The sequence below is a fragment of the Vanessa cardui genome, chromosome 21, assembly GCF_905220365.1.
Source record: "Vanessa cardui chromosome 21, ilVanCard2.1, whole genome shotgun sequence".
Taxonomy (NCBI): domain Eukaryota; kingdom Metazoa; phylum Arthropoda; class Insecta; order Lepidoptera; family Nymphalidae; genus Vanessa; species Vanessa cardui.
The window spans coordinates 5,118,035-5,141,519 of record NC_061143.1 but is presented as its reverse complement, the minus strand read 5'-3'; positions in this window follow the sequence as shown (position 1 = coordinate 5,141,519).

Below are 23,485 nucleotides of genomic sequence, written 5' to 3'. Positions count from 1 at the left end.
GCTTGTAATGTAAAAAGTCGCGGGGTCGATCTTGTTCCCTAGGGTTATTGTCGTACCCACTCATAAAACAAGCAATAAGATTAAAAGGAGAGGTAAATGGGTATATTAGTAATTCCTTATTAAATTTAAGGATTTGTCAGTATTCTTTAAATATATATGTATAACAGGCGTTCGTTATTACCAGCAGCTACCACATATGATAGTGTACCAATTATAAACATAAAAAAATACTGTCATAGAATACTCAAAACTAATATTAAGACAATACCGACACGTCCATGGCTCGTGTTTCTAATCGGTACGTAAAGGAAAATATTGCAAAGATATCATAATGTTGTGGATGAAAATCTGTGCATATTTACCCATCAACATGAAATAACAACATTGGAATAGCGTGGGATTAGCCTAACTCCAAAAAGAGAAGTGTTCTTGCCAGAAAAGATGACATGAAAAGGCTCTTCCTATGCTTTAAATACTTTCGGGAAATGTAAACGATTATAGACATAATAACAATTAAGAGACTATTTGTTCCAGTGTATCTGTATGTTGTTGTCTTAATAATAAACGATACATTTTTACGTTCGGACTAATTATGTTTTTTGCATCTACGAACTTAAAAGTCATTTAAAATAAAGCCACTTTATATGTCACTAAATATCAGTTCTGGAAAAATTCGTTCGCTTATAAAGACAGATTTGGAACATTGTTAACTTTGGTTAATAAATGTAAAGTTTTTTTAAATTAAATTCAGGATCACTTGCAACATTGTAAACGGATGCATTATCGAACAATAAAACCTCTTTTCATTTATTTTCATTTCATACATACTATCAATCGACAACTGTTTTCGACGTGGAAGTCTATAGACAACATCAGCTTCGTATAACCTCTAAAACAACCCAAAACCGTTTATTACAATCAACGCGTTCAATAAACAGGATGAAATCAGTTCGATTATTGCAAATAGACAATCTCCGTGAAATATTTCCTATATTTCACAATGTTTAGTTCAATGAAGTGTAAACATGATTCACATTAGAGGTGGTGAACCACAGACTGGATAAATACGGAGTGTTTACAACATCCCAACGTCGATATGAATCTAATTCGCATCAGTTGATTGCGAGCCCTGGGGACCACTGCGTTACTAGTCTCTATTTAGTTTGTATCGATTTGGAGTGTAATAACTCAATAGGGTTGACACACGTGGCATTATTCTTTATATCTTACCTAATAAGGTTGAAAATTGTTTTCATTTATTTATTTATTTATTACCATCAGCTACGCATATTTAGATTATAACTATAAATATAAAATTCAAACTTAATATTGCGCGACTCTTCAAGACGATATCAATATATTTTTTATGTAATTAAAATCATACTATATATATATATGTAATATACAGAATAATTGTTTAAATAAAACATAAAAATTTAAATGTAAATATGAATTGAATGAATGAATGAATTATACTTTATTACACACCACAAACAAAAACAAAAAAAATTAAAGTAAATATCTATAATAATAAGTACTTATAATTAACGACTGCACTTATTTCATTAATTAAAAATATTTACGAACATCATATTTAAGTAATAAAGAGCTTGAATTTACTCTTCGTTGATTTATCGTCCATGTATAAATAATCCTTATAATTAAGAAACGACAGTTTCTTGTCGGCTTAATTCAATAAAATCTACATTGCGAACTTTAATTCATCTTGTAAAGTGAAGAGGCTCAAAGGGGCCTTAAAAGTATATTCTAATTTTAGCCAAAGCTAATTAGCAACAAGAATAGAATTGGGAATTCAAGGGAATACAATATGTATACTAGCTTGCTTAGTGGAATGGCCTTTAGCCAGCCCGCCTGGTTGGGTACCACCACTACATTCATCAAATATTTTGACGACCTACCATCAGATGGCTCGTTTGCTCTTCCGCCTAACTACATGATATATATGTATATTATAGCTACATGATATTATGTATATTAATCATTTTTGACAACCCTATACACCATACTCGAATTAATAATACGTTACGTTTATGTTACAGATAATTCGATATTTATAATATACAATCATCCGTATACATTACTAGCTACCCACCCCGGCTTCGCCTTAGGTGCATAGCTGATACTAAATAAGCTACAGAATGTCTTACAAATTCTTTCAATCATTTTAACGTATACATAGGTTGCAATGTAAGCGCAAAAATTACTATATATACATATATTATATATAAAAATCCTTTCTCTGGAATCACTCTATCTATTAATAAAATCCGCATTAAAACGACGATTTGGATGATTGGATGACTTGCTCGACTGAATCTGGTTTCTAAAGATCAGGCATGGCATGGAATAACATGGAATAACATGCGTCGACACATTGGCTCAGTGTCATGAATATATCGCCAAGTACTAGAACATTTGGGAAAATAAAATTTATGTTTGATTAAAATTCTGAATTAGGATATATCCAGAATATGTGCAGAATAATTGCAGTTGAAACACCTTAGAGTAATATTTAAAAAATAAATTTAAATGATACAACTGCTGATGGGCTGGTTGTTTCGCTCAGGGAATTGGTATTGCGTTTCAATGAAAAAAATCTAGAATTTTTGCATTCTATGGTATCACGAACGTTTTAGTTCATTAATTTGTATCTATACATTTTACTCTTACTGATTTTAGCAACAACAGAATTATTATGATTATGATATATTCTATGTAAACCATAGTTCAGATACCCTTTATTAGCCATTGGATAATCTGTTTGACGAAGGTGAACAGGAACAGATTCCAACATGATCTAACACATGTCTAGCAATCCAGATAATCTTACGCGTTCACGCGCTGCAGTATAGCGTGTGTATGATATTAAGGACTAATTAACTTGGTTAGTTTGAATTAATATTACAACATGCTGATATAGACCTAAAGGACATAGCTTTACATTACAAATTCCCTTATCCTTTATTTATGTGAGAGCGCTCCCGTGAAATATTCATCGCTTACCTAATATTTTATCGATAAATAAAATCGATTTCAGAGATGAATTATTTTTTCTATACTATCGGTCTGGCCCGCCTGATGGTAAGTGGTCACTACTGGCCACAGACATAATAACTTCGAGAAAAATTAATAATGCCTTACATAAAAATAAATTACATACCGAATCTTGGGACTAATGTGTTATCCTCTCCTACTTCCTTCCAGACCCTGTGTATCTGTAATTATACAGTATGATACCTACCCAGACGGTCTTGTACAAAACATGAATTTTATGTTCTTGAAAACTGAAAATGGCACCAATAACCGAGAAGATCTGGAAGCCGGCTTTCATGGTATGGGCAAATGAGCTACCTGTTGATAAAATGATTACCTCAGGCCAAAAACATTAGGACCCAATGAAAATTATAATAATTTGCTGCCAACAATCTTAGAAACTGAGTCCCTTGCAGTTGCAAAAAAAAACCAAATTGACAAATGTTCAATACGTGTTAATTTATATGTAACTAATTAACACATATTACTTCAAAGTCGAATATTTCGGAAAGCAATTTTCTGCCCTAACAAGGTCCGCGGCTTATTCAAACTAAGTCTCACCGCAAGTTAGTTAAAACCATAGCCTAACTTAAATGATTCTAGACCGTATATCAAACGTTTCAGGGCTTAAGGCAATTTAATTCACAATGTGACGTACGTTCTTGGTAGTTTCATATCAACTGAATACACACATAATATGTGAAGATCGTCACTGATTTGGATTGTAGTATACTTAATATAGTTATTAATTCCGGGACATTTACCATGTTTTTTTATTTTTATCTATTGGAATTCGATATTTCGACATTAACTACGATTGTCTTATTCTCGTGAACAAGACATTCCGTAATTAATAACTGTAATAATAAAAATAACTTAATTAGCTTATTATATCCTTATATATGTATACAGCGAAATTTGACGATACATTATAATTATTAAAAAACCTAACACGACGGGTTATACGACGGCTCCAATATTTATAAAATATCACGTTTTTATATAGAAAGGTCTCCTATATTTCTTTGATTTTAATTAAATTGAGATTAAACAAATGGGCCTATAAGATCGTAGCTACACACAGAAAAAATGTTTTCTGTTAAAATACAATTCCTTTGTATCGACATTTGCTATTCAAAAACAATGGAACTAAAGCAACAACAGAACAGACGCGTCAAGATGTCTCACCTGTCAAATAATAGATCATATGATTGACAGTGCATTGGTCAGTCACCAAGGTTGAATTCAAGGGAATACAATATGTATACTAGCTTGCTTAGTGGAATGGCCTTTAGCCAGCCTGCCTGGTTGGGTACTACCACTACATCTATCAAATATTTTTACCACCAAATAGAAATAATTCATATTGTTGTGTTGTGTTTTCAGATCCTAACATTGGTGGCGCACTTGTCTATGGGTGGTGGTGACGACCTACCATCAGATGGCTCGTTTGCTCATCCCTCTACCTACATGATAAAATATATATATTAATTTATGACAACCCTATATACCATACTCGAATTAATAATACGTTACGTTTATGTTACAGATAATTCGATATTTATAATATACAATCATCTGTATACATTACTAGCTACCCACCCCGGCTTCGCCCGGGTGCAATGCTGATACTAAATAAGCTACAGAATGTCTTACAAATTCTTTCAATCATTTTAACGTATACATAGGTTGCAATGTAAGCGCAAAAATTACTATATATACATATATTATATATAAAAATCCTTTCTCTGGAATCACTCTATCTATTAATAAAATCCGCATTAAAACGACGATTTGGATGATTGGATGACTTGCTCGACTGAATCTGGTTTCTAAAGATCAGGCATGGCATGGAATAACATGGAATAACATGCGTCAACACATTGGCTCAATGGATATATCGCCAAGTACTAGAACATTTGGGAAAATAAAATTTATGTTTGATTAAAATTCTGAATTAGAATATATCCAGAATATGTGCAGAATAATTGAAGTTGAAACACCTCAGAGTAATATTTAAAAATAAATTTAAATGATACAACTGCTGATGGGCTGGTTGTTTCGCTCAGGGAATAGGTATTGCGTTTCAATGAAAAAATCTCCTAGAATTTTTGCGTTCTATGGTATCGCGAAATTTTAATTCATTAATTTGTATCTATACATTTTACTCTTATTGATGTTAGCAACAACAGAATTATTATGATTATGATATATTATATATAAACCATAGTTCAGATACCCTTTATTAGCCATTGGATAATCTGTTTGACGCAGGTGAACAGGAACAGATTCCAACATGATCTAACACATGTCTAGCAATCCAGATAATCTTACGCGTTCACGCGCTGCAGTATAGCGTGTGTATGATATTAAGGACTAATTAACTTGGTTAGTTTGAATTAATATTACAACATGCTGATATAGACCTAAAGGACATAGCTTTACATTACAAATTCCCTTATCCTTTATTTATGTGAGAGCGCTCCCGTGAAATATTCATCGCTTACCTAATATTTTATCGATAAATAAAATCGATTTCAGAGATGAATTATTTTTTCTATACTATCGGTCTGGCCCGCCTGATGGTAAGTGGTCACTACTGGCCACAGACATAATAACTTCGAGAAAAATTAATAATGCCTTACATAAAAATAAATTACATACCGAATCTTGGGACTAACGTGTTATCCTCTCCTACTTCCTTCCAGACCCTGTGTATCTGTAGTTTTACTGTATGATACCTAACCAGACGGTCTTAAACAAAACATGAATTTTATGTTCTTGAAAACTGAAAATGGCACCAATAACCGAGAAGTTATCTGGAAGTTATCTGAATATCCAGCTTTCATGGTATGGGCAAATGGGGTTACCTGTTGATAAAAAGATTACCTCAGGCCAAAAACATTAGAACCAAATGAAAATTATAATAATTTGCTGCCAACAATCTTAGAAACTGAGAAGTCCCTTGCATGATGCAGTTGCAAAAAGAAATCAAAATATCAAAAGTTCAATACGTATTAATTTTTATCGTAACTAATTAACACATATTACTTCAAAGTCGAATATTTCGGAAAGCAATTTTCTGCCCTAACAAGGTCCGCGGCTTATTCAAACTAAGTCTCACCGCAAGTTAGTTAAAACCATAGCCTAACTTAAATGATTCTAGACCGTATATCAAACGTTTCAGGGCTTAAGGCAATTTAATTCACAATGTGACGTACGTTCTTGGTAGTTTCATATCAACTGAATACACACATAATATGTAAAGTTCTTCACTCATTTGGATTATAGTGTACTCAATATATTCTTATATATTGAGCGAAATTTGACAATACATTAGTGTTAGGTTTTTAAAAAACATTTTGTAATATTGAAATCGGCCCATCGTATGTAAATATTTCTACATTTTGTTTTTCACTCAAAATCGACAATTTCATTAATACGTACTTCAATAAATTATTTTATTACTTTTTTAGTGATCACTTTGAAGTCGGTGTTATTTTTTAGAAAAAATATTTTATTTTACTCTTTTTAGCATTATTTTCTCAAAATAGAAATTAAAAGTCCACAAATGGTTATTTGTTGTTTTTTTCAAAAACCTAACTGAACCTTTTTCGATAAAACTTATATGGGACCACTTATGGAGCATGATATACCAAACAATAACATAACAAAAGAAATGTTTAGTGAACCTGTACTTCTCTTCATAAAAGCTACGAAGAGGAGTATAAATCCATATATTATATAACTTCAGAAAATATGTAAAACACGGTACATGTGCCTATAACATTTGAGAGTTCCCCTCGATTTCTCCAGGATGACATCATCAGAATTTGATATCCTCATCATGGTTCTATTCCATGAGAATCTTCTTTCTAACTAAAAAAAAATCATCGGTTCATAAATGGCGAAGTAATCGGCGAACAAACATAAAATATATATATATATATATATATATTATGTTTGTTTTGTATCGATATTCCTTTGTATCGACATTTGCTATTCAAAAACAATGGAACTAAAGCAACAACAGAACAGACGCGTCAAGATGTCTCACCTGTCAAATAATAGATCATATGATTGACAGTGCATTGGTGACTGAAGTGGAACGACAGAATTGTCACTGTCTTATCCATAATATGTTGTGTTTAGGTTGTTATGTTGTGTTATAATGGTTAGGTAGCTCCTTAAATTCGTATTTATTTTTTATCATATATAAGTCCAATAAACATATACTCACAGTTAAAGCCTGGATATCTGATTGACTTTAAATTTATTATTGTTGGCAATTTTATGTAAATTTTAGCACTAAAAAGTTGTGACATGCATCTAGTTAGACAATATATACCTAAATTTAAATTTTAGGTATATAAAATAAAGAAATAAATAGTAAATGATAAGAATATCAAGGGGTTTACTTGCTTTCCGAGGCAAAGAATGGGATGTATACACACTTCCAACCTCCACAGTCCATGTTTTTACTGGGTTTTTTTTGACAAAAATAACCAATAACTTTTTATCTCAATCTTAATCTCTCAGTCTTGCTATACCGATTCTATTAACCAATCGTCCTGTCAAGGTTACTTTCCTTAGATCATAGACAGGTTTTTATAAGAACAATTTGATTTTGATGACAGAAGCTCAAGGACATATTACCAAAAACAATACCACTACATATTTTTGCATGGACTTTTGAATCATCATGTTACGTGCACATTTCACAGAATTCAAAACACTTAAATCAACGAATGGTTCCAAGAACTATGAAATTACGGAAATTGAAACACGTATGCTGATACACTGAGTAAATTGGCTAATCGAAACAACGAACATCGCCAATATCCAACCGCATGGCTAACACTGAATGCAACATCCGTGTAATATATGGCGTAAGTAACAACATGTTGCGTCATTGACAGACCACAGTGAGACAATCACTAGAAAACCAGAGCCAAATACATTTATGTAAGGCAAATCGTTGTACATAATGGGATAAAATCGTAAATCACCAGAAGAAGACTTACCAAATCAAGTAATGATTGATATAACAATCTATATATGTCCCACATCTGATGTAAGACCTCATTTCTGTATCTGGACAGAGTAGAAGTTTATTACATCAAGATGCTCCAATGAGGATTTGTGGATACACACTATACAGATTTGATATCCGACAAATACAGATTTCTTCATGTTATTTACCTTCACCGCCAACCCCAGGTTAACAATTTTAAAGACAAATTAAGCACGAAAAGAAAACCCAATAAAACGACCGCAAAATATCCCAAGGATGAGCTTACAAAAATATGCTGTATAGGACTCTGTACAAGCCTGTCTGAATATACCTATACAATATTACTATTGATACGAAGTTGTATAAAGATTGCAAAGTAACAGATTAAGGACTGAAAGCTTCCTTTGAAGGAGTAGGTTTCCCACGCTAATCACGAAAAGAAACAAATAAAAACACGGTATTGCACAGTCCAAGTCTCAAACATAAATTAATTTTATCGTCACTATTCTGGTAGATGTTCTGTTCTCGTGTTCTCTAGTCTCTTGGGGTACATTTACACATAATGTACTAAGCTGGTTTTATTGGATTGTTACATAGATAATACTCTTAGAATTCTTTATTATAAACAAATATATATTCGTATGGTTTCTTCCATCAGAATTATTTTAGAAACGTAAGATTTTTTATCTGTCGGCAAAAATATTTCTAGTATAGAAATTAATACCTTGGACCAGAGTAGAACAAGTGAAAAAAATTTTCCCTTATCAGTATAAGAAATGTTTTGCGTTGTTGTGATTGGTGATTTTAATTTATTTAAATGATTATTAATCGTTTAAGCGAATCAGACTAATCGTTTTTACGACAGCTCTCAGTAAAACACTAATCAAATGTTAACAGCAAATTCCATTCAAAACGTCAATAGCGAGTCAGCAAATTCGAAACTCAAATATGTGCCATTTCAACTAACTAGTCGGAATCACGGTTAGCGTAATCGAACAACCTCAATACGACCGCATATACCGAACACTGCTTCCATTCGTACCGTTAACATAAAACGTAACTAATTTGAACTTGATATCGATTACTGACACTAATTAATCATTTAATTAGTTACCCGGTAATATTTATATAATTCTTCTAAAAACATGCAAATTTGGTGCTTACAATAGGCGGGTTAGGCACTTATGATCATCAGGAGGATCAGATACTCTACCGCCAAACACCAATGCTAAGTATTTTTGTGTTCCCGTTTGATGGGTGAGTGATCCAGTGTACCAGCCGAGACAAAGCATCTTAGCTCACAAAGTTAGTATAACTTATTACCTCAATTTCTGTGGCCAGTTGTGACCACTTCCCACCATTTTCCTAACTTAACAAAAGCCTTAAAAGTTTATAACTTAAGTTTTGAAGTGCGCTCATCGTTTAATGTATGTAATATTCCATAACGATTATTTAAATACAAATTATAAAGTTAATTTCATATTTCAAGCAAGTAAACTTGTTTGGATAAAACTTTATGGAATTATGTGGGCGCCTTGACCTATTTGAAAGTTTTGGCTAAAGGTCAGCCGACTTCCAAAGGTCCATTTTCAAAGTTATTTGTTTAACTTGAATTTTAATTACAAAACGCCGCGGTTTCATTTCGTAATTCGGTTTTAAAACGAATTAATCGCGAATTAAATTAGAGATAAGACTATTTTCTCTTGAGCCTGTACTATACAAGTGTTTTGGAACAAGTTTGATTGATTTTTACTCCAAAACTGCTTAAAATTTACTTTGAACTTAATAGCTAACTGAATTTGATTTTGAATACATTATTTGTAAGGAATTTAAACTTGAAGAATATTTATTAATACGCCAATTAAGTAAGCCTTGACTTTTGTAAGAAATTTTATATTAAATAAACTTACTTGGTAGGACGATTTTATGTGTGTATAGGTTACCGTACAGTTATTCTACAAGGGGCCAAACATCTTAGTTCCTACAACCAACCTTGGTGATACATTTACGATGTATACGGGTTGTGGTGATCACTTATAATCATAGCCTAATTATTCTGGTCACATTCTTAATAAAAAAAATGCAATAAAAATTATAATATTCATATATATAGGATGTATTATTTACGTATATAATTCTGTTAACACAAATAAATCTGTAGCCGAGATTGCCAAGTGTTTAGCATGTGTGCATCTTAACCGATGACTGCTGTGCCAGTGATTCCACTTGCTTATTTTGTCTTTATATTCCAACTTGTGCTCTGCAGAAAATCAAGAAAGAGTTGTAAAAACAATCTATAAGTAATTAATTTCAATAAAATTCTGCTACATGTGTAATCAAAGTGATCCAATTCCAAAAGTATTACTCACGATAAAACTTTCGTACATAAGTACCAATTTTATCAACATCATAATAAAGCTCTTAAATATACCACAAATAAAAATAGAATACTAAAACATCAACATTAAGTCATTTTTCAAAATGATACTTAAATAACATACTTCCAGCCGTTTTATAGTACAATGCCTTGATATTTATGAAGGCACTCTTATCTTGAACACACATATTTTGTGTGGAACAGTTTTATTGTAGCAAGTAATGGAACAGATCTCTGGGGAATTGAGGAAAAATCTAGAACTTTCGGTACGATTTTTAACAGACAGGTGACTGAGAAGCTGACAGCGTTGTCGAGAACTCGATTTCAACCTCGAGTTACATGCTTTATCGGATTTGGAATTATTAATGAATAAATGGCGTTGGGGATTACAGTTATAAATTATTTTGCTTTACTAATATTAATGCATTCAGTGTTGCCACTTAAAGATTCGTTTATCATTTCATAAATTTTAATATCTCTATATTCATTAAAACAATATGATCTGAATAATTGGGTAAAATAATCGATTTTTCAAAGATTTTCGAAAATATCTTAAGCAATCCACGTTACCAATTTGTCGTTCGAAATGTGAAGTCGATCGCCGGTTACGAGCTTCACTTTAAACATTCCGTCAAATATTTCAAAACACAATGATTTTCCATCACAAATGCTTAACGATAATTTCTTTCGTGGAATAAAAATGGCTTGGCGTATAATATTTTTCGCTTTAATATTTGAAATGTCACTCTTTGAAAGTTCGGATACAATATGTGCCTCCCGTGTTTTCGAGGGTCTATTATTCTTTTGTGTATAGATGGTATTGTGTGCTAGCATTTTGTAGCGAAATAAAGAAAACCCTTCGTAAAAATTCATTGATCTTTATTCTGATAATATTATAAAAGATGATAAAAATAATATTTGGGTTTCAGTAAATTTTCATAATAGATTAGCCTCGTATTCTGTTGAATGCTCTCAGTATAAATCTATTCAAACATTTCTTCCCAAGAATACTTTTTTGTCGCAACATGTTAGTCTAATTCAAGAAAATCAACAGAAATGTAGACATCATATGTCTAAATTTCTGTTGATTTTCGTGTAATAATAATAATGATACTTTGAAAAATCCTCTGTAAAAAGATCTTCAAATTTCAGACTCCATATTTTATTGTTAATTTTCGATGTTACATGTGTCTTGCACATATCGCAGTTAACTGGTTAATATAGCCAACGAAACGCTTAACTATTTTACTAAACGGCGCCATTTAACCAGCGGACTGAATGACATTAACCAATTCATCTACCGTTCGAACATTTTCAAAAGCCTTCTGTTTCTGAAAACCCTCTAGGCAAAGACCGGCAATTTTTTTTATTTTTCTAAATAATGTATGTAAGCTAATTGGCCCAAACCTATAAACGGAAGATGAAAGTAGGCATTTTATTTAATGCCTTATTTAATCAACTAGTTGCGACAAATATGATATATATGTATATTTGATTTTTGTGAAACAATCATATCAATGGCACTTAACATATTTTCACGGTAATCCCAGATATTTTTATATTAACATTTGGTGAAATTTTAAAATTCGATCAGCAACGTACGATACGTTTAGTGTTTTTCAATATTTTAATAATTCTAATGAGATAATGAGTAATAACGCTTCTTAATTACTATAAAGATAGGATATATAGTAAAATATTTAGGAAATCAATTGTACAAATCTTTTACGAATCTTTTACGAACAAAAGTAGTAGTGAATGTTTAGTAAATTAATTTCTTGAAAACTAATCTTCTTAAAATATTTAATTGTAATTTTAAAAATTCAATTAAAATAAATTATAATTCCATTTTCAAACTCTAAGCTTATTGATGGCGATATCGTCCTAACAGATTTCGGACATTACCTTTTTTAATGGCCCCAACCGAAGTTTGAAGCCAATACCTCGAGATTTATAAACTCCCCAACCAAACCTACTAAAGCAATTAAACAGTTATATAACAATCTATTTTATACATTTTTGATATTCTCTATATAATCATATCTTATATATGTCACCGTAAGATTACAAAATTAGTTAGATTACAATCTATCTCGTTAGATTACAAAATCAGTTAGATTACAATCTATCTCGTCAGATTATAAACTGTTGAAATATTATGAACCGTGAAATAAGATTGCAATTTAACGCATTATTTTTCGCTATACTGTAATCTATCAATAAGAAGTGGTCAAACTGTGAACTGGCGTAGGACGGAATGCATCTCGCGCGCTGATTGGTCGAACGTTATATGCCCCCCGCCTCTTCGACATCCGCCAAATTTTTAAAGGTTACAATCCTTGAAGCAAAACTCACTCGTATGAGAAATTTTTGATCATTTTTTAAAACCATAACGTGTCAAAATGTAGTTGTGACAAAATATACTAATATATCTCTAAAGGCATTAGGATCGTATAAAAGTCTTCTTTTTAGAACAACTTACAAAGAAGTTTAAGCGCCATTTCATCAAACTTGCCGCCCGGAGCTATCGCAGCGGCGGAAGCTGCGCATCTTTGCAATGTATCAAACTAGTGTGATGGACTTTCTATGGTATCTGTCGGCGGTTGTAATAGCCTCATTGAACTGAACTCGGATTTATTGCTTACATTATTCACATATTATTCGCGTTTGGACCGGCGCAAAATCGAATTTTAATGTGAGCAAGATACAGTTTGTGAGATTCTAATCCCAATGTTATGTTGTACTTTTTCAAATTTTGTGCGCGAGGCCCTTTGCACTGCGAGGCCGTGGGTGGCCACTGCTACCATCGCGTGGAATTGAGCCTACATCGAAAGTATAAAAAACATTCAGTGTGTATGTGGCATATGATACAAAAATTTTTTCTCTTTTTTCTTTTTTATATATTAGATTCGGGTTCCAAAGATTTTTCCGACTAAGCTGCACCAGTGGCAATTAATTCATCAACAAGATAAATCCGTTATTTTTTTATGGCATCAAAAGAGGGATGATGTATCCTTTGCCAACTGCTGGCATTTCCCTTTTTACAATGGTAATGTAACTGGAGACCCAAATTAAGCACAGAAATTCAATAGTGTTTGTATAGTTTTGAATCGGTAATGTTTCACTAAAATTCAAGTATGCTTTTGGCGATGGAGGGAGAAAGCAGCAACAGCAAAAGTATATATACATTGGGACAACCACACAACCGTTTTTGATGGAACTTAATTTAAAGCAAGTTTAAAGTGCAAGGATGGACATAGGCTTTTTTATGTTTATATCTATCATCCAACTCTTAAAACTCAAGCGAAGCCGCATGCGAGAACTAGTTCTTTATAATTTTTTTAAGCTGCTGTAGGACCGAACTCGTAAACCACTATATCAAGTTATGTAATCCGTCAATACCATTAACATATTTTAGTTAGTTACACCACCATGTCATAGAGATTGGTGGTAACGACCATCAACTGACTATTTGCCAGAAGCTGGATGCCACCTATATCGTAAAAAAAATTGAACACACAGATTTTACGGTATAAAAAAACTAAAATAAAAAAGGATAACAATACACCCAAGGCTTGATACCTTGCCTTCCAACAGACAAACCCGCGGTATATAACACTATATGGTATAATTTTAAAATTCTGAAGAAAATTATCATTCACTGACGCTTACCAAGTTGCATAGTTTAGTACGACGAAGTTTTAAGCGTCGACAACTCAGAATTTAACTCGGCACTTTGAGTTAAAGCTAACGTTTAAGATATTGCCCCTTATCGCTTTGCAAGGTAACATTTTAGATTAGAAATGTTATTGCGTCTACTGGTGATATAATCTATATTTTCAATAGCACTAATACAATAAGATCAAAGTCTTTTGGACTTTATGTAATGATCTATGCATCAGACGCAGTTACGTTGCTGGTATAATCCAGCAAGATTAAAATTTTGACGACCTCCATGGTCGAGTGGTGTGTACACCGGTTTTCATGGGTACGCCACTCTGAGGTCTCGGGTTCGATTCCCGGCCGAGTCGATGTAGATTACCATTAGTTTTCTATGTTGTCTTGGGTCTGGGTGTATGTGGTACCGTCGTTACTACTGATTTCCATAACACAAGTGCTTCAGCTACTTACATTGGGATCAGAGCAATGTATGTGATGTTGTCTCATATTTATAAAAAAAAAAAAACGAGAACTTTTTAATTCAGAAGTATAAACATTTGGATTACATATTTATAATTGTACGACTATTTTAGTGCTTAAATTAATTAATTATTGAAAAGGTATCATTTTAATTTTTCAATTACACTTAATTATTCTAGCAGTTGACTGTAATCCATAAGTAAATAGTTAGTTTGTCTGTAGTCTAACATGAGAAAACCTTATTTTCCCGTGCAATTAGATAATTATACAGAGGTGTAATATAATTAAATTTTATTATTTATATAATCTCCTTTCCAGCTTTCACTGGTGTCAACGTGTCAAGCCTGGTGTTCCTGCTGTAAACGTTGGAAGCAAAATGACGAGGTTCTATATTTGTAAATCTGTACAGTAACTATTTTGAATTCATATTTATAAGTATTTAAGGATTTCATGTTTATAATTCTCATATATAAATTAATATTTTTATATGATAATAAGATCTGAAATGACGTATTGGATAAAAAACGCGTGAATCGAAACCGGAGATTGCGGCTTTATAATCTATTTTTATTCTAGCTGGTAAAGACAAACATCGTGAGAAAACCTGCATGTTTCGTTATGACACATATTTCCAAAAAGCCGTGAAGAAATATTGGTGATAAAATATATTCATAAGAACGTTTTAATATAAAGACACGTTTATACTTAATACATCTATAGACATTGAATACATATTGACCCGTTTATAGAGAACGTTAACACGTTTCTAAACAGCAATAAAAGCCTACGAAAGCATGTTACATTTCTATCAAAGTTTGAACGGGCTTTGAGAGGAGTCCGCAATAATATCGATGGAGGGATGAAGCGACTTTGTTAAATTGCCTTCTGTATATCAACCATATAACTACATATACAGCAAAACAGATATATCGACATTTGACTTTCTATTATAAATGTGATCGTTTTTACGTATTTTTATGCCATTGTTTGGCGAACGAGCATATGGGCCACCTGATGGTAAGTTGTCACCACCGCCCACAGAAGAAACATTAACAATTCCTTTCATCGCCAATGCGTCACCAACCTTGGGAACTAAGATGCTATGTCCCTTGTGCCTTTAGTTACACTGGTTCACTCACCCTTCAAACCGAAACACAGCAAAACTAAGTACTATTGGTACCTACCCACACGGGTTAGTACAAAGCCCTACCAGCAAAATACATTTGTTTGTTATGCAATCACGCAAAAACGGCTGGAAGGATTTACATGAAATTTTGAGTACATATAGCTTTTATATTGACAATACACATAGCTTACCTAAAAACTCTCCCCTTTGACACACGTGGCCGAGGCCAGGTATTATGGTGTGTATGACTGGTTACGTTGTCATTCCACACATATCCTTTTATTTTATAACATGTAAAAAATAAACATTTTGTCTGACATTTTTGGTGTGCCTTTTGGATATGGGCCCTTTTCTCGAGCTTCCGATTTATTGCTGTTTCTTTTGACATTGACTGAGGCACTTTCATAAAACTCCCGATTGCCTTTCCTCAAATGCGACGCCCTCCACTTGTTAAGCACCATAGTCGAATCTTTCAACACCCAGGGATAGAGAAGCGGTGGCTAAATTCCACTTCGTCAGAAACCATAAATTTACCATTATTATTTAGTAAAATAAATTTGTTTATTAAAGACACTCCTTGTATTGTTTTCCTAACATTTACGAAAAGTTTATCCAGATTCTATTCATATTTCTTATCAATATTTAACTGATTACAACTTCTTCGGATAAGCAATTGCCTTTTGATCACAACAGCTTAAGGGATGAACACTACAATATTATGTTTTGTGTATTGAGAATTTTGTCTAACCTTCCTTCCTTCTTTTCAAGCTTGATTCATATAGAATTTCATCAAATTCAGTTAAGTCGATTGGTTATGACAAAATTAAAATGCAAATACGCTTATCAAGTACAACAAGATTTAGAAATGAATATTTAATTACAGCAATCACTTTGAAGGCGTTGTTACTACCACTAAATCTCTATAGAAAATCGTAGTAAATTTTCATATTGCTATTTTTTACATAATACACATAGTCAATCTTTTATTATTTCGAATGCCCATACAGGAGATGCAAATTGAACTTTTTTTCAATGACATTCAACAGCAATAACAACAACAACCTGTAAAATTCCCACTGCTGCGCTAAGGCCTCCTCTCCCTTTGAGGAGAAGGTTTGGAACATATTCCACCACGCTGTTCCAATGCGAGTTGGTGGAATACAAATTTGGCAGAATATCTATGAAATTAGACACACACAGCTCACGATGTTTTCCTTCACCGCCGAGCACGAGATTAATTATATACACAAAATATATAAATGACAGGTTTATCGACCTTTATTTTAGCTAGAACTCCATTCAACATTTTTGGTGGTAGGGCTTTGTGCAAGCCCGTCTGGGTAGGTACCACCCACTCATCAGTTATTCTAGCGCCAAATAGCGGTACTCAGTATTGTTGTGTTCAGGTTTGAAGGGTGAGTGAACCAGTGTAACTACAGGCACAAGGGACATAATATCATAGTTCCCAAGGTTAGTGGCGCATTGACGATTTAAGAAATTATCTATGGGTAATGATGACCACTTACCATAAGGTGGCCCATATGGTCGTCCGCCAACCTATACCATAAAAAAAATTGAATTCAATACCAATCTACCTGACGAACCGGCGTTTACTTTTATACAAATTGATCCTGTACAATAAGTACAGGTATAAAGTATTTGTAACTATGTTTCAGTTCTTCTAGAAAAGTAAAAAACGAAACGTTGTTGATGAATAATTTTCACAATCTATGTTAATATCATAAATGTGAAAGTAACTCTGTCTGTCGCTCTTTTACGACCAAACCGTTGAACCGTATTTGATGAAATTTGCTATGAAGCAAACTTGAAGTCCAATAAAGGACAGAACACACTACAACCTACACCCTGAGACTAGTAATCTATAATTCATATTATTTATTTATTTAACACTTTTTTGTACACTACAATTACAATCACAAACGATTACAAAATATACCAACTAATAAGCTAATGGTGAAACAAAAGGCGGCCTTATGGCTTATTAGCCATTTCTTCCAGACTACCTTGGGTTAGAGGATTGTGTTTGGAAGACAGTATAGGATGATGCAATTTTAAATACTCTTAAAATAAATACAACCTAAACAAATATAAAAATAAATAAAAGAAATAAATATTCAATAATATGAATACGTACATATATCAATAAATACATACATACATACATACATACATACATACATATAAATACATAATATAAACATATATGACGTTATTAAATGTTTGTCTTAATCATGTCGTCATCATTACTGTGATGAGAGATAGAAGTTCATAATAGATAGAAGTTATTATAAATATTTTAATAAATTATATCACGTAAAAACATGGTCTTTGTCTTTCAAACGATTATAACGTACACGTTTACGTTACATTTTTGACAACCCTATCTTGTACCCCGTAAATCAAGTTATCGTTATTATCGAAGCAATCTGAGGCACCTAAGCGAAAAATCTTTAAGATACGTACACAAGAAGATATCGACAAGAATACGGTAAGAATGTGACGTGAAATAAGCAAATATATCGCGTCATTCGATATTTGAAATCTTTTTTATTCATTCCACAGACTAAACAGCTCCTGGTTTATTTAAACTGTTTAACTACTTTTTTCATTGCTCACAACTATTAAAAAACAATTATTGCGACCTCCGTGGTCGAGTGGTGTGTACACCGATTTTCAAAGATACGCCACTCCAAGGTCACGGGTTCGATTCCGGTCAAGTGAATGTAGATTATCATTAGTTTTCTATGTTGTCTTGGGTCAGAGTAACAGAAGTCTTGTGTCAGAGTAACAAAGTCAGAAGTAACAGTACCACCAACACCCAGGTGTTGGTGGTACTGTTACTTCTGACTTTCCATAACACAAGTGCTTTAGCTACTTACATTGGGACCAGAGTAATGTAAAGGATGTTGTCTCTTATTTATTTATTTAAAAAAAAAAAAAATAATCTACATACCTAACATTGCCAGCATCAACTGTAAGTACAAATACTATATTATTCCAATATTGCTTGTTTGGATACTTTTTAAATGCTTTCACCTACAATATATATAAAACCTCTTTTACTCATTACGGAAATAGTATTTATTTAAAGTTCCTAATTCCATGAGCCTCGTAAAATACTCTTGAACTGTTAAAGTTAAAAACCCTATCTTTTAGTGAAACAAAACTACACATCTCTTGAAAGCGTAGATACAAAATTTCGGCGACTAAAATTCGCCTTGCCCACTGCCAGTGTGAATGCGTCCGCTCTTGAATCATTTAACAGGCGTTTTACGCGACGAGGTGTAAATACCGACGCTCCATACAGCTTTGATTGCACAACGAATCGATTATTTTACGCATCGGAGAAAAATCATATTAAATAATCGACTTTGATGAGACGTCTTTTGACATAATCGATTTTGTATTTAATGAGGGAGATAGGCAATTTCGTAGATTTACACGTAGGCTTTCTTTCTTTGCCAATATACTCGATTGTGGGGAAAACAATTACGCATACCTTTGTAACAGCCTTCAACGTGAAAAATATTGAAAAATAATATAATTTATAAGATATGGATATTTGATATAACGAAATATTTTCTCAATTTAGATACAGCCGTGTGAAGTTTTGACAATCGACTTATGTCATTTACGTCATTTTGATACGTGAAGATACGTAACGTTTATAGGATTATAAACGATATTATTAATATAATCACTGTGTTCAGTAGGACTATTCAAGCACAAGGGAATCTAATCTCACCGTAGAGCACGAACGGATTTTTAAAAATTTGATATGCGACATTGAACATAGTCAATGTAAAATTATAGTTGTACGATAAACGTATCAAAGTAGCGTGTTACCGTTAGACGATTGTTAACTTGAATACAAGTGTTCCCGTCACTCATTAGTGTTATAATAATAATTTCTTAACCAAAATAACCTTCAAATGTTCTAATCTTTATTCAAAACACAATCAAGCTATCCAATAGACTAAGTACTAAGAAGATTTGCATTATTATCAAATTAATTTAAAAAAAAAGTCTACGGGCTTCTCTTTTTTGTTTTAACGCATAATTTGGGTGCAAATAACGGATAATAATCACTCCTGGAATATTTTTTTATACATATTTTGGTATGGGCATGTAATGCGGAAGAATGAGGGACATATTGTGAGGAAGGCATGAATGTGGACGGATATAGAGGTGGAGGACGACCAAGAAAAAAACGATGGATGGACTGCGTGAAAGACGATATGGTTAGAAGGAATGTTACTTGTGAGATGACGTCTGACAGAGAAGTATGGAAGGAGAAGACATGCTGCGCCGACCCCAAATAAAATTGGGAAAAGGGCAGGAGGATGATGGATGAGGATGATGATGACATATTTGGATAACTTAAACGAATAAAGGTTTGTTTTCAAAAGATAAAAGTTAATGAAATATAGTTACTAATAACACAACGTCTATTACATAAGTTCGGTTGACCGAGGACTCCGATTTTATCGCCGACGAATTAATCAAACTTTACCCAAAGTCGTACGTAAGCTTTATAAAATCAGGACTCCCGAAACTTGATCGACTCGATATAATGGAAGAGGATAAACCTTTTACAACATTGATTTTAGTCTGCTGTCTTAAATTTTCAATAATATTATTAAGAGATCATTTTCTTTGAGTTTTCCCACACCTTATGGACTACGAGTACAAATAAGATGACAAAAAAAAAGACAAAATGCGACTAGAATGTGTGTACATGAAAATATTAATACTGAAATGAAAATATTTATATTGGTGCTAACACTATATGCGTGGTCGAGAGTGATACAAAAAAAACCACTGCGTTTTGGCTTGACTATAAATAGACGAGGTAATATCTTTTTTTTTTTTGACTCCTAAAACGCATATGAACATGTTTATTAGTACTGGACGAGCAAATTGGTTGTTGATGGCAAGTGGTCACCACCACCACAGAATATATTTTTTTTATGAAATTATATTCTCATAATTGACATTGTTAAGTTAAAAAATTAAATTGCCAAAGATTCAAAAACTTGGTCTTTTAATCGAGAATTTTCATAAACAAAATCTTAAAAAAGAAAATAAAAAATACATACAATTATTTGTAACTTCATTTATGATTAATACATATAGTTTAAAAAACAAACGGATGTGTGTAATTATTTTTGAAATAAGATTTATATAACCAAGTAGCAATGTAGTATGAGTACTGTTTGAAAACTAATGTTAAATAATTTGCCGTCCTCTTTAGCAGATTACTTCCATTTCAATTAATCTCGAGAGCATTTGTTTGGACAGAAATGGAACCTATCCCTCTAAGAAATTCGTCTCAATGAGACGCTAATCATTATACAGCACTACTGTTTATTAATACTACAGACTTAAAACTATAATTAATATAACGTGCCTTAACATAAATTCAATTAAATTAATGATGGATTTACATTGGTTCCTGGAATAGGGGATAAGGCTCTTGTGTGTAATAGTATAAGCGTTGACTTCTTATGTCGGGGAAAATCGAGCCCTCAGAGTTGAGTATTGTAGAGAACATGCAGTTAGAAATAGTAAACAAACATTTCTGAAATATATAGAGCCGTGCTTTGTTGTTTTCGCTGGTGATGGTCAGTAAGTTTCATTTTAAGTCCAGAATATTCTTGCTAACATTCCACGCGTTCGTGGCAGTTACCAATCACAATGACCGTGAAATAGCTTCATTCATTGGACGTCAGGTGTGTGGTATAAAAAGTAGCATATATCATCAGGGTAGTTAGCTTCATATTAGTTATTAAACATGAAGTTAACTACCTAATAATATCTAATCAATCATCAATAATCCAGTTAATTGGATCAGCCGTGAAAGCGTAACGGATAGAATTACTTTCGGATTTAAATAAATTAATACATACATATGAGACAACATCACATACTTACTCTGATCCCAATGTAAGTAGCTAAAGCACTTGTGTTATGGAAAATCAGAAGTAACGACGGCACCAAAAACACACAGACCCCAGATAACATAGAAAACTAATGGTAATCTACATTGACTCGGCTGTGAATCGAACATGGGACCTCGGAGTGGCGTACCCATGGGTACACACCACTCGACCACGGAGGTCGTCAAATTATTAGTATACATTTGTAAAGGTATAAAAAGAAAAAGTTTAATTACTTGGAATGTAATTAAAGGTAACGTTTGCTCCTGTTCTTTTGTAGTGCGACACGCTAACTTAATATATAAATAATCCAAGCAAATCTAATTCCCCATACCTTCGAACCTTAGCCCTAATATTGAACATTCGTAATACAATACCAATAAATTATTGAACAAAGACGAATTTCAAGAGAAATCTGATTTTGAATTAGTATTCACTTCTAATGTATTTATAGAATACTAAATAACTGAGGATAATTGTTTGGTATTTCTGTGTAATAAATTAATCATATTATATTACTTTGTGTTTGAGCCGAATCTTGATTAAGATTGCTAGCTTTAACTAGCATGAGGAATGCCACGGCAAGATAATTAGTGAGCTGTATGAGATCAGTGCGGTGTAATAAGCCCAAGGATCTCGAAATATGTAAAAATAAATATCGAGAACGGACAATCTCAAAAATAATCTTTTAACAGCGGTTTTTCCGAACCGAATACAAGTTGAGAACCTTATAGAAAAGAGCGTATTCTTTCCTTAGAGGCCGGCAATGCACCTGTTAGCTCCTAAGTGTTGCTGATATTCATGGGCGGTGACAGTCACTTTCCATCAGGTGAGCCTCCTGCTTGTCAGCTATCACAAAAAAAATTATTACCATTATCACAACATAGTATAAAACAAAATCGCTTACCGCTGTCTGTCCCTATAAATGCTTAGATCTTTAAAATTACGCAACGAATTTTGATGCAGTTTTTTTTAATAGATTAATTCGAGAGGAAGAGTTTTGGGTATAATACATGGACATTATAGTAAAGAAACACTGATAATTTTAATTGTTCCTAATGTGATGTCGTAAATAAACAAATTTTGTAGTATTTATCAGTACCGCACCAGTCCGAAGCCGGGAAGCTAGTAAATAAATAAAAACCTAACAAAATGTTGCTATACCAAACGTATCCTAAAGTTAGATAAAATCGGCTGTAAATAAGTTTTAATCAAGTTCAAACTTTTTAATTCTTCCTAACGTCACAAACAGTTTATTGTCCCCACTACATAGTAATTCTGTACAAATTATGCGGGTACGGGCCCGAGGGACCGTCCTTCAGTTTGTAATCATCATCGAGTGTTATAAATATTTACATAGTCGAATGTTTGAACGATTTCGATGGACACATGAAGGGCAATGCCTATACATATTTATACACTGGCTATGCCCGCGACTACGTACGCGTTTGAATTTAACAGAAGTTATATTTGTAGTCTAAGTTTCTCCTTGGTCCAGCCGTTCCAAAGATTCGTCGGAATAAACAAAAAAACAGACAGATAGACAAAAATTAAAAAATAAATGTAAATTTGGTATATGTGCCGTGTATAAATATGCATTTTATAAAAAGCGGTTATTTTAATATTCCAAACAGACACTCCAAATTTATTGTACATCTAGATTTATATTCAGTCAAGCGATATGTCTTTCTAAATCTGATTTCTCGTAAAACATTGCGCCAAAAATATTTTTAAAGGATCTCTCAGATAGTTCAATGGAATACTCGTACCAAATTTTATCACGAAATTCGGTTACCGCTTACATCCCTTTTTAA